We start from the raw sequence: 13,298 nt of genomic DNA on the forward strand, positions 1-13,298 counted from the left end.
CTGTTACCATTGGCAGCACTTTTGTGCAGTAAATGGACCATCACATTCATGTATTTGAGCATTTTAGAAAAGTGCGCTGGCATCACCATCCACATAATGACTAATTACGCTATTAGTACCACTTTCTCGTTTACTCATTTACAATTTCTAGTTACTGTATTCATTTTACAGGCGGATAAAACTTTAATCCCATAAATATGTGTGTAATGTGTGAAGTAGAGGGCGTGTCGGTGCACGGCCCTGGGTCATTTCAGGTTCCCCTTTAACCTGCTTCGCTCTTCTTGTTTTTCTGAACCGTATCCACAGCCGCTGCAGCAGAACATTTGAATAATAAATGCGCTCAGCTCTGTTTCTTTCTTTGTGTTTCTGTCTCTTTGAATCCAGGTCGTCGTCCAGGGAAACTCAAGACCCAGTGGATCAGTGGATTTACTCTTCTTAAGGTGATTTATGGTGCTGAAAAGTCACTGCGTTAATCCCCAAAACACCATTTCACTCACGATACAGTGATTTATGTACTATAGTTCATGTAATATTATGTTATGATATTAGATCTATATATTATATGTATATTATTACGTTAATCAATAATACTGATTACCAATAGTCAGGACGCAATATAATCGCCCAAACTAAAAAGTAATACTTTAGCATAGCATAGCATAGCATAGCATAGCATAGCATAGCATAGCATGGCATGGCATAGCATTTTACAATAAAAAGTGACCTTGAACATAAAAAGCTTTCATATCTTGCAGCTTATGTTAACTTTCATATGATTTATTATTCAACTTTACTTTGCCATTCAGAAAGTTTGATTTCACAAAGCTGGTCCTGGAATCTTGGTATCAATAATTGTGAATAATTGTTGAATTATAATGTTTCTTCTGACAATAATTGTAACACTAACATTTTATTTCTGATTAATGTATATTTGAATGTCAAATTGTGAGTTAAATGTTTCAATCCACTTCACACATATTTTTTGTCACACATTATTATTACTCTAATGTTACTACCTACATATTATTTACACTATTATTTCAGAAAATCCTTGAGCTTGGTTATTGCTTGAAAGTATTTTGGCCCCATCGAACCGTCTTGTCAGGGGAAAATTACTTGGCTCGTTATCCAAACAAATAGGTGTCAAACCCCAAATCTAACTGACACGTCAGGACTTTTAACTGCATTCAGATCGACAGCAGAGGAAGTCATTTCACGTAATAGTCGTAAATGTGTGGCTAAATGACAATAATTACCCATTGTGCGAGTATGTGTGCCACAGTGTAAGACTTAGACAGCTGCTAATGCTAACACAGCTGTTCCCTCAGATCTGTAGAAAGTAAAGAGATATTTTCTATTCAACTTCATTCTTTTTGGGTAAAAAATATTTTCTCATGACCTTCTAAACTTAAAGGAGATATATCATGCTTTCATTTTACATTCTGTTCATTGTAAACTGCAATGTTGATCTAAAACAGCTTAGTAATGGAAAGGATTATATTTATATGTATTTTTATTTTTGAAAAAGTGGTATTTTAGAATCCGACATGTATCACTCTGAGTTTTTAACTTTAACTTGATAATAAATTGTATGTATTTATGTTTGTTTATTCATCCCATAACTTAGTTTTAGCAGGAATAGTATTAGAGTAGTAGAATAGAAGATTTGCTCTGGCCACAAGTAAATGTAGCATAAAGTAGTTAAAGTAAAAACTATCTATATCGTTTCTTTTTTTGTGCAGTTTCGGTTGAAAACTCGCTGTCCACAGTGGCCTTTGAGGAGCGCAGTGGGCTGCAGAGATGGAGAGTCCTGGAGGTGGAGACGTCACAATGGCAGACTAACCCGGGCTCTTGTGGGCGCTTGACGTGTAGCGAAGAGGAGGATTCCACTCGCTGCTCTTGACGTGTTTTGGTGACTTTCTGTAGGTCTGAGGCGAGGAACGCAGATCAACTCTGTGTGGTTTTCAGAGAAGAGAAGTGAAACTAAAGCGGCCTCAAACATGGAACCAGCCCTCACAAACAGTTCACTTAAATGAGTACGTTATTTCATCTGCTCAACTTAAATTTAGTATTTATATCAGACCATATTTACAAAGATGAAGTATTAAGTTTCCCTCATTATTGCTTTGTTTGGTGGAAAAATACCTGTGGTAAATATTTATCATAGTTTCAGTAGACAGGCTGAGAAGAGACATGTAAAAAATGACAAGAATTAGCTCTAAGCTCTAAGACGTCATCAATACACAAACGTCATTAATACACAAACGTCATTAATACACAAACATCATTAATACACAAACGTCATTAATACACAAACATCCTTCCAAAATGCAGAAACTGTTTACGAACAAGGAAGACGTCGTCACACTTTAAGCATTTAACAAAATAAAGGTGTGGTCATATATTTTTATTTGTCAAATAACTATTGTGTAAATTAGATCAGCGTTGGCCCTTGTTTAGGGTTTGGTTGCTAGGTAACCTGACAGGATAATCTTTAAGTTCGTCAAATCTGCTTCTGTTTGTTTTACTTATTGACAAACCTCTTCATGTTTCAGTCCCTTTGATTAATCATCATTTAGAACGACCTGGTATGTTTTAGTCTTATTTTAGACCTTTAACCTTAATTCATGCTTTATATTGTTTAGGTTTAAATTTAGTGGCCCAAATATTATTTTAGAGAACGTCTGAACTAGAGAAAACTAAGCGTCTTCAGTCAAATCTTAAATCTAATGTATGTATAAGATAAGATAAGATAAGATAAGATATTCCTTTATTGTCCCACATGGGGAAATTTCATTGGTGCAACGCAGGTAGATCCAGAGGTAGATACAGAAGAACAGATCATTTATAGGAAGTCTGAAAAACACTTTCAGTAGAAGATCTCCTATAAATAAATAAAAACTCCCATAGACAAATAAATAAATAAATAAATAAATACCATTGCATGTGATCACGACAGTAATTGCACATGAATATGTGTCACGACAGCACATAGATTGCACATGAATTCCAACAGCAATTGCACATATGACAGAATTGCACATCAGTATTAGGTTAGGTCAGTATTGCGAGTGTTCAGTACTAACAGTGTTTGTTATAAAGTCTGACAGCAGCAGGAAGGAAAGACCTACGGAACCTTTCCTTCACACATCGAGGGTGGATCAGTCTCTCACTGAAGCTGCTCTCCAGAGCGGAGAGAGTGTCCTGCAGGGGGCGACACTCATGGTCCAGCATAGATGTGAATCTAGCCAGGACCCTCCTGTCCCCCACCTCCTACACCGAGTCCAGAGCACAGCCCAGGACGGAGCTGGACTTCTTGATGACTCTGTCCAGCCTCTTCCTCTCCCTCTCTGTGATGCTGCTGCTCCAGCAGGCCACACCGTACAGGAGGGCCGATGCCACCACAGAGTCGTAGAAGGTCTTCAGGAGTGGCCCTGTCTCTCCAAAAGACCTGAGTCTCCTCAGGAGGTAGAGCCCACTCTGGCTCTTCCTGTACAGTGCGTCTGTGTTATGAGTGCAGTCCAGTTTGTGGTTCAGATGAACACCCAGGTACTTGTATGAGTCCACTCTCTCAATGTCCCGTCCCTGGATGTTCACTGGTCAGGGGGCAGTGGGGTGGCGTCTGCGGAAATCCACCACCATCTCCTTGGTCTTCCCCGCGTTGATGAGGAGGTGGTTCCGCTGACACCAGTCCACAAAGTCCTGCGCCAGTCCTCTGTACTCCGCGTCATCGTCGTCCGTGATGAGTCCGATGATGGCAGAGTCGTCAGAGAATTTCTGCAGGACACAGCTGTCCGTGTCATGTCTGAAGTCTGCAGTGTAAAGGGTGAATCGTTCGTCAAGTTCCTCTTTCATATAAACGTGTATATAAACGTGTACCGACGACACGCCGTACTTTAGCGCGGCCGGAGGGCGCGGGGAGGGGCTGGTGGGCTCGCTCGGAGCTAGCTCACGTCACAACAACACAACGAACGCAACGAAAAACGCTCAAATCCAGCCAAAAAAAGTCAAAAACAGTTGAATTAAAAAACTATTCCAGCGCGTGTCCCTATCGTACAGTAAAATAGAAAAAATATACTAACTATATTTACAAAATATAGGAGATAAAGCACAATAAGTGTGAGAAAGAAGAGAGAGCGTTTACACCGGGCTGCCAGCTGTACCAGCGCCTTATGACGTATGAAATGTGTAGTCCGACCCAATGTTTCCACTGCATCTTCTGCTCATTCTGAAGTGTGTTACAGACTTCCCCCTCCCCAGACACTTCTTTAGACCTACAGTACTCTTCGTGTGTATGTTCTCCGTCTATTTATAAAAGATATGTGGAAAAGCAGTGACTCTAGTACGAGCTCCCTTTGAATAACAGGGAACCCTTAGCGCTAAACAAATACATAATTTATTAGTTTGATAATTACATATTTGGCCTGATGCTCAAGGACAAAATCATCAAGAGTGAAATGACAGATTCCACCGTGTTGTTCCAGTGCTCATACGATAAAACATGATTGATTGTTGTTTATGTGTTTCCATTGGCGTTGGGTTATTTCACATCGAGTGCATAAACCACGTCAGGAATGCGCCGCTGTCAAGAGGCTCACCTGTTTGGACAATGCGACGCGGCAGTGGCATTTCACAGCCCCACTCCGCATTAGAACCCCGATACGCCCTCACACGCTACAGCCGAGCGTGTCATTCCTCCACACAGGCCACAGTAATGCACGGTTTTCAAGCGTTTTAAGAGCGGCGGCAGGAAGAGCGTACAATGAAAGTACTCAGCGCGTTTCCTGAGAGAGCGTGTGAAAGGGCGGCGCGGTGCCAGCTCTCCGCCTCTCGCCCCAGGTGTGGGTTTTATAGAGGACTGTGTTGGGAACATGCAGAGCCAATGGTTTGATGGCCTGCTGACTGACTGATTGATGAGCATGTTTGTCAGAGTGTTGCAAAAGCTGTTCCGATATTGTATTAGCACGTGTATTAAAATGCAACAGCTTATTTTGTGGTCATATTTTCGACCACAAGTGACGTTTAACTTATGCACACTTCACTGTCGCCGTAGAGAGGATGATCTTTCACATTGTGGACACTTGTTTGGAGCAGGGCAATGCAATGCAGCAAATGCAATGCACGTTTCTCTCAATTTAGAGCCAAGTTTTAATACTATGATTACCTAACTGTGCCATTAGAGAAGTTAAGATAAGTAGCGTTCCATTCATTGTTATGTTATTAATCGCTTTACAATGTTACATACATAGTTTGCATTATTTCTGTGGCGAACCTGATGTGAATCTTAACTTGAATGAGCTCAGTAAAGATACATCAATAAATGGGATTTGCAAATGACATAGATTTGGTAAAACATTTCTTGAAAGGCCCCTTGATTAGATATGTGTTAAATTCTATGATGTACATTATATTAATTCATACATTTGTGTTTTGATGCACAAATACTATTGCAGAAACATGCAATGGCAATAATAGTTTGCATAATAATTGTTGATAATAATTTCTAACCAGGTTTTTGCATCGCACTCTTAGTTGAGTGCTACACATGCTGGAGTTAACTTGTAAATAGCATTTTTTTTGTCATCAAATGCTACTATTGTTTGGGTCTTTGTAATCGAGAGGTTGTCCATCAGTAAAAGCATGTGAAATTGTACTTTTCTTTTTTCTGAAATGGCCATGATTAAAATATGTATTATTAATGCAGGACACTGTTATTGAAACCTATTTTACAGTTATTGTTATCAATAACTAAAATCCTGATTGATCCGTACTCAAAGTATTCCTCCTGTACACAAGCAGAGCGACTATACTCAAGAGGAAAGGCCCTGATATCGAATACACTCCAGTCATTGTGTGGTGCACCTGAAAGCTGTATTTATTTTCACTGCCACCAAACGCTGGCTGGGTTTCGTTTGGGCCGTCCTGAGAGCCACTTCCTGATTCTCTGTCTCAGTTTCCTGTTGGAGAAGTCAGGGGTTATCTGCAGCGGCCACAGCTCTAAGGCCACACAGGCTCACACACAATCTCTCCCATGCACACACCGCACACACCGCACACACTTTTACACAATAACACAAACACACATGAACAAGGCGAGTGCAGCTGTTTCCTCGTCTGCTCCTGGATCTGATCTGAAAAACACATATTCAGGAAGCAAACTGTAAACCACTGAATGAAACTGCTACCACAAATCATGCCTTTACAAAGTTACTGTTGATTTTCTTTTATATATGCTATTTGTGAGAACTGCCTCCTTTGTAGTACCACGCCTTTTGTGGCATTTTAAAACTATATTGTAAATATGACCACAGAAGTGGGCAGGCTTAGGGGGCAGGTGAAAACTGCAGTTTTCTGAGCACTTGAACCTCAGTTGAAAGACAATACAGGATTACTCAAACATGCATGAATACATCAAAGTACATCTTTGAGTAAACGTTTCGAAGAGGAAGCACAAGGTTAAAAAGCTCATTGAAGTCGATTTTGCACAATATGTGCAAATATTTGAATGCACATGTTTTTAGTTCCATGTTTATATTCATTTGTAATGTACATTTTCTTAAAGCAATTGGATTCATTTGCTACATTTACTGAGAACTGCTAGTCTCTTTTGTGTTGGGGTTTTTGTGGGGATTTATTGGAGCCAAAACCTTACGTGCCGTGATGTAAATCTTCCCTCCTAAGTAATCTGTAGTAATTGTACTGTACATAGTAAGAGATTGTACTGTACATATTAACCATAGAGAAGGGTAATTATACCTACTATATGGACTTCTGTTCGAAACATCTGCTCCTTGTTACCTTGTTTTTGCTCCCAGGCTTTAAATGTTCTGTTGAACTCTGTCATTGAACCTGAAAAACCCGGAGAATCAGACGTGAGGAGAGATGATTTCTGCAGCCTTTTAGTGCAGACTTAAAATAGCATTAATCTCATTTCAGGAGGATTAGTTGTAAATCAGAGTTCCTCTCCAAACATTCCTCTTATCTATTTATCCAACTTTTCTTCTCTCTTCTTTGCTCTCCCAGATGTGAGGGTAATACGTCCAGATGCTTTATGTCTCAAGCTCCAATAGATCTACAAACATTTAAAGAGGCTGAAATCATAACATAGTATCATAGTTCATTTGTGACTCCAAAGCTTCTAAAGCTGAGCATCATATTTCAAATGTTTTGTCCTTAAATTCTCTAAAATCAACTAAATTCTGATCAAGCCACATTCAAAAAACAAAACAAGCTAGAATTAAAACAGGACAAAACCAGATCTTGACTAAACCCGGGTTAAATTCAGCGATGAATTAGATGTACATTTTACCCCGGATGTCTTTCTCGAAATGGGACTTTACATTTTGTCTGACACAAACTTTATGATTGTAAGAAGAAGATACACTCACTACAAAGACTCTTTCTGTCATCCCCTTTTACCTTTAGAAAGATCTGATCATTTAAATGGCAAACTGAATCTCCTTAATATTTAGGTGTGGTCCTCCATAAATATCCATCAACAATCTTATATCTACCCCTCTTTTCTCCACTTTAAAGAAAGACCTTGAAAATGGACACACTTAAGTCCAAGTCAACTATAAAAATGAATGTTTTGCCCAGATTTCTCCATCTATTCCAGACTTCCCCAACCGGCCGTTTGATGAGTGGAATAAATCAATCTCAAGATTTGTATGACATGGTAAGAAACCTTGTATCTGGTTCAAAACACAACTAAAAACTACTATGAAAAGTCTGAAAAATGACTTTATTTCAGCTCAAATCAGAGCGTTGCTGGTGTGACCCAGAATATGAAGCTCAATGGTAAATATTGAGAGTAATGTTGTGCCGGAGGTTCCTGTACAGGTTTTACTGGCAGAAGATAAAAGGTTGAGTCATTTTGAAGAAATTAAGAAGCCCTGAGTAAAATGTGTCCAGAAATAATCCAAACATACAAACTAAATACAGATGTTAAAATCTGGTTGGTCTATGATCAGTATTCCACCTGTCAGCACCGATCTGAGATTTAAAGTCTGGATAACAAAAGGAATAAGGTTTTCTACCAGACTGTAAAAGATTATCACATGAAAAGCTTTGATATGTTGAATAGAATCCTTTGACTTTGAGGAACAGGACTTGTATAGATATTTACAAACAAGGAATTATACATTATATGATATAAATGATTTAACAATCTGGGCAAACAATTTTCTTTTGACTGACAAAGGATGGGAAAATATCAATGAGAACCACAATATCACATGCTGTAACACATTTTTTCATAACACCATGTCAAAGTGCTTATTATTCACAAGGAAATGCTAACTGTTGTGCCAGGAGGCTCAACATTAGCATGTGTTCTGGGACTTTCCTGTTACTTTGAAATATTGGACTGAGATCAATAAAGTTCACCCTGCGACAAGCTGGCCCCTGTCCAGGGTGTGCCCCGCCTAAGGGCCAAAGTCACTGGGATAGGCTCCAGTCACCCGTGACCCCGAACGGGAACAAGTGGAAGAACATGACTGAAGCATCTTTAGCACTGCTGACTGATTTTGACCTCATTATCCCACTTGATCTCAGAACTCTGTGTTTGGGCCTCAAAACTGCTGCCATGGATACAATCAGTGGAGCATCCTCCTGGCAGAAGGAAAGAACAGCACCAACAACCAAGACTAGACCTAAATTAAAACTGACATTCAAAAAATAGAAAAAAATGACATTCTGAAAATGAGAGACTCTGGATGTGAATCATTTGCTGCACAAATTATGCTGTATTTTTAGTTTTATTTCCTGGATGTTTTGATTTTGTTTGCTCAGTGTCTGTGTTGTGTTCCTGTTTAGTTTTTTGTGTTTAAAAATTGAAAAAATAACGATAAAATAATAATAATAAAGTTGGGGGGAAAGTAGATGCATTCACTTCATAGTTTCAGAACTTGCATCATTTTCAGCTTCCTGTTTGTGAACACTTGCTATAATAGTCGTGCCGCTTAATAATGGGAAGTGCTTCAGATTTTTTTGCGTGTCAGTTTTGAAATCTCTCATAGCACGCATACTTGTACTTGTATACTTATGCATACTTATGTGTTGCTCTGCGCATTTTGTCCCTCATCCGTCGTAAACACAAGTCACGCCACGTTTGCCGAGTCCTTTTTTACATTCATTGGAGACATAATAATTCTACTCAAGGTGCGTTCTGTGCTCAGCTGTTGATGTTGAGCAACCATCACTACAAACCCAGTGACATAAATAACAGTTCACCTGCCTGTTGTGGCTTGGCTTGACTTTGAGACGAGAACGGCACATACCAGTTCAAACAAAGGCCCCAGGGAGCTCACATTATGTATCGTTCTCCAAACAATCATCAACAATCAGATGTGCTCACAGCTTTTACAACGCCAGTTTATTACAAAACGTGAAGGACACGATGTATTGGGACATGTAGACAGTATCTCACGCTATCAGCTGTTTCTTTCTCTACTTTTATTATTTATCATTTATTTTCTTGGATGTTTGGAAAGCTCGATTATCTGCTGGAGTTGGGCCATTATGTTCTCTCGCCTCAGATAATGGAAATCTACTGGAACAAAACTACAAGCTGTAGAATTGCCCTGGACTATCACTAAATAAAGAGAGCACACAATTTGTTCAGCTATGGTTACGTTTGGTTACTTTTCCCACTGTGAGTAAGTCTTAATTATTACATTATTTGAAGGTCTGTGTTTCTCACATCACTCATTCAGAAATGATTTACTTTCTCTCATTTTTGTGTCTGACCCATTGACATGACCAAAATGTGTGCATTACTTTATATGTTTTCCTTTCATCAGCTTCAAGTTATAAATCAGACATCCAGAATTCTTACTCGTATTCGAGCAGTTCCTCAAATACTTTATTACTATATTATTAGTATTTTTTTTCTACTGCTGTACTTGTAAAGTTGTAAAAATGTTGTGCTTTCCACCAAAGAGTATATTATAAAAGCAGTGCGCTGTTTGCATTTAATAATAAAGTGTTTTATCTCTTGTCAATCAGGAAGTAGCAGTTGAAAGGAGCACTCTGATTGGCTGCACTCATGTTATAGCTGTGTCCTTGTCTGAAAATGAATGCAAGTGAACAATGACACTTTGCCAAAGGGTTTGTAAGAGTCGCGGTGTGACAGGAAGTGTTTTACCCATGGAGATAACTGAATAGAATAATCTATTGACTCCAGATGCTAACATTTTGTCTATACATACTATACATAAACTGCAGCTAATTATGGAATATTGGTAATAGTTAAAAATTGTAAAGTGTTGGTCATGTTCTGCATTATATTGTATCATGTTTGTCTTCCACGGCACACAAACAGACCAGGCCGCTGAGTGACAAATGACCTGGAGGCCGGTGGACTTGACCGCGGGTCCAGACTGTAGCACGTGGCTGTGAGTGTCAGCGGGATGAGTTAACGTCCCTCTGCCAATGAGGGGATTCCTGCCCCCCCCACACGCCCCCCCCCTCGCCTCGCCTGTGCCCTCAGCTGTCTCCTGGTGTCCCGTTTGAGAATGACGATCAACATGCCACAACACTTCAGTTTAATATCCTTCTGACGGATGTGGCATGTCAGATATGTAGGATTGGACCAACTCTAACCCTCTGTCTCCAGGTCACAAATGAGTGAGGAAAAGCTTTATTTGTGCTACAGTTGGGATTATGGGTAAATACTTCTGAGTATTTGAAGCTACATTTGAACAGTGTGGGGAAGTAACTGAATACATGTACTGAAAATACATATTCAGAATACTCGTTTGGAGTAATTGTATTCTGGCATTGTGTCTTTCATTGTGGGATTTGATCATGATATTTAAGTTTCAAGCTGCACTGAATAATATAAAACATGCTTTAATAGTGAGTGCATGTGCCATTCTTCCTTCTCTAAACTGGGATAAAGGTTCTCGTGTCTTATAACAGTGATAACAGTATAAACAGTATAAAAAGATGTTTTTATACACATATACAAGTATTCTTCCCCTCACAACGTTTGAAGAGACAACTCGATAAACCTTTACCACATTAACTGAAGTAATATAATTGATTTAACATTAAACTACTACACTACGCTATTCACCTGAATATCAGCCCGTAGTGTTTTGTTACTTGACCAATATTTAGAAGAATCCACTATATTTTTGTGGGTTCGATTCCTGGGCTCGACCATTTGTCGAATGTCTCTACCCTCTCTTTCCCCCATTTTAGGCTACAGCTGTTTAGAAAAAAGCCGTCGGTCTATGGAATCCTTATAACGAGATGTAGACTTACTTTTTGATCCTTTTGTAAATGTTCTGGAGAAATGATAAAACATTTACATTAGGCAATTTTGAGGGATGTAAAAATGAAAGGTGAGATTAATAGATGAATTTACAGTATAATAATTGGAGTAATACTGATCTTATTCAGACAAGATTAGCTCGATTCAGCTGGGAGTCATATCCTGACATCCTACATTATACGCCACATATATATAGCCTCATGTTAGCTTCTTGTTAGCTGGTGTTAGCCCCTGTTAGCCCCAGACACAGGAGAGGGCTTGAACGTGGAGCCAAACACTGACAGAACGACAGCTGTGGCTTTAGACTGACTCTGAAAACAAGTCTCTCCCCTAAAGCTGCACAAGCATCAGAACACTCCAAACATGGGAGCGACTTCACCCAATGGATCTGACCTTCAGTATTATGACTAAACATCTAAATTGTGAGCGCCAAGAAAGAGGCTAGAAAATAAAAAAGTAGAGTTTATTTTAGTAACATATAATATAGAAGAATGATATGATATTGTAAGATTGTTTCATCTTCCGTCCAATCTCTGACAAAGAATAGCAGATAATATCCCCATAGGTACCACGTCCAGTCCAGTCCAGTGCTGTTCTGTGACTGGAAACACACTCTCTGGCCCAGATATGACCGGAAAGGCAAAACCTTTAACTACGTATTGGAGGAGATTGACACAGACTGTAGCGGCGCTTGTAAACTGCACTGTGTTACCACCGTGCTCAGATCACAATATGAGCACAGTCATTATTCACTGCACTTACCGGGCGAGTGAAGCGGCGTATAGTGCTGAGTCACAGGAGCGCTGATAATTCAATCAGGGTTCGGTTCCCAGCAGTCGGATCCCATTTACATATTACGGTTTACTGCAGGCATGTCCAAACTAGGGCCCAGGGGCCAAATGCGGCCCTCAGACCAATTTTTGTTGGCCCTCCAGCTTCCTGCTATGTCGGCCCAAACAACAAAAAGTAGTACTTTTTACTGTGAAATTGGGAAAATTCAGGCATATTGATGTTATACAAACCTAATATTAATGTTCCAGGTCTAATTAAAAGTGTGGAGGCTCATCGCAATTACATCAAATGCAAAATTTCGAATGATTCACTTTGTAATTCAACAAATTCGACGTTGTCAAGTTATTTGTGGCCCTCTGCCCCGTTTAAGTGTCAAAATGCGGCCCTTGGTGAAAAAAGTTTGGACACCCCTGGTTTACTGTGTGATGAATTTGACATTACAGGTACTCAGTGGTTGAGAGTTTACGTTGATAAAACAAATACTTCCAAATAAGTTGATGTTATTTGAAATTTAAATATTATTTTGTACTGCATTCGTTTTGACATTTAGATTTCTGTCCCTTTTTTAACGCAAGATCATTTGACCTTCTTTCTGGTTTGAATAAAATGCACAAGTGTTTAGAAATATCCAGCGCATGTAAATGTATGTAACGACAGTCAACAAAACTATTATGAATTGACTTGTGTTCCTGTTGGACGTGGTTTTGTGTTGCACTTGTTCAGTCCTTGAAGCGGGACAGAAGGCCTGGACTGTGCAGTGATTTAGTGCCGCTGCGTGTATCTGAAAACGGGAGGGAGAGAAGATGGATGAGCAGAAGACGTGTGCAGCGTTTGAGATGGCTGAAAGAGGAGAGTGGGGGGAGGGAGGAGTGATGGGACGTCCCAGAGGGAGGTTAGTTTGTCTACACATGTAATGAAAAGATGGTCGACCGTGTAACTCTGCTAATGCAGTGTATCAATGAACAGCTAACGACCTCTCCACTTGTTTATTGTTCAGAATGTTCAGGATGTTACGGGAACTATTGTAAAAGTGATTCTGAAGTAGCCTTTCACATATTTTACAACTATGCTATATTTTACTCTTCACATGTGTATAATATATGTGTACGGTAGACAATAATAATTTTGGTCACGTGTACTGGCAGATATAACTGATATGCACATTCTGGCAATAATACAACCAATATCAGTATAATACAGTAAACAAACCAAGAGTGTTTGTCTA

The sequence above is a fragment of the Eucyclogobius newberryi genome, unplaced genomic scaffold (genome assembly GCF_026437365.1).
Source record: "Eucyclogobius newberryi isolate DKJ021-1_F unplaced genomic scaffold, fEucNew1.0.hap1 SCAF_9, whole genome shotgun sequence".
Taxonomy (NCBI): Eukaryota; Metazoa; Chordata; class Actinopteri; order Gobiiformes; family Gobiidae; genus Eucyclogobius; species Eucyclogobius newberryi.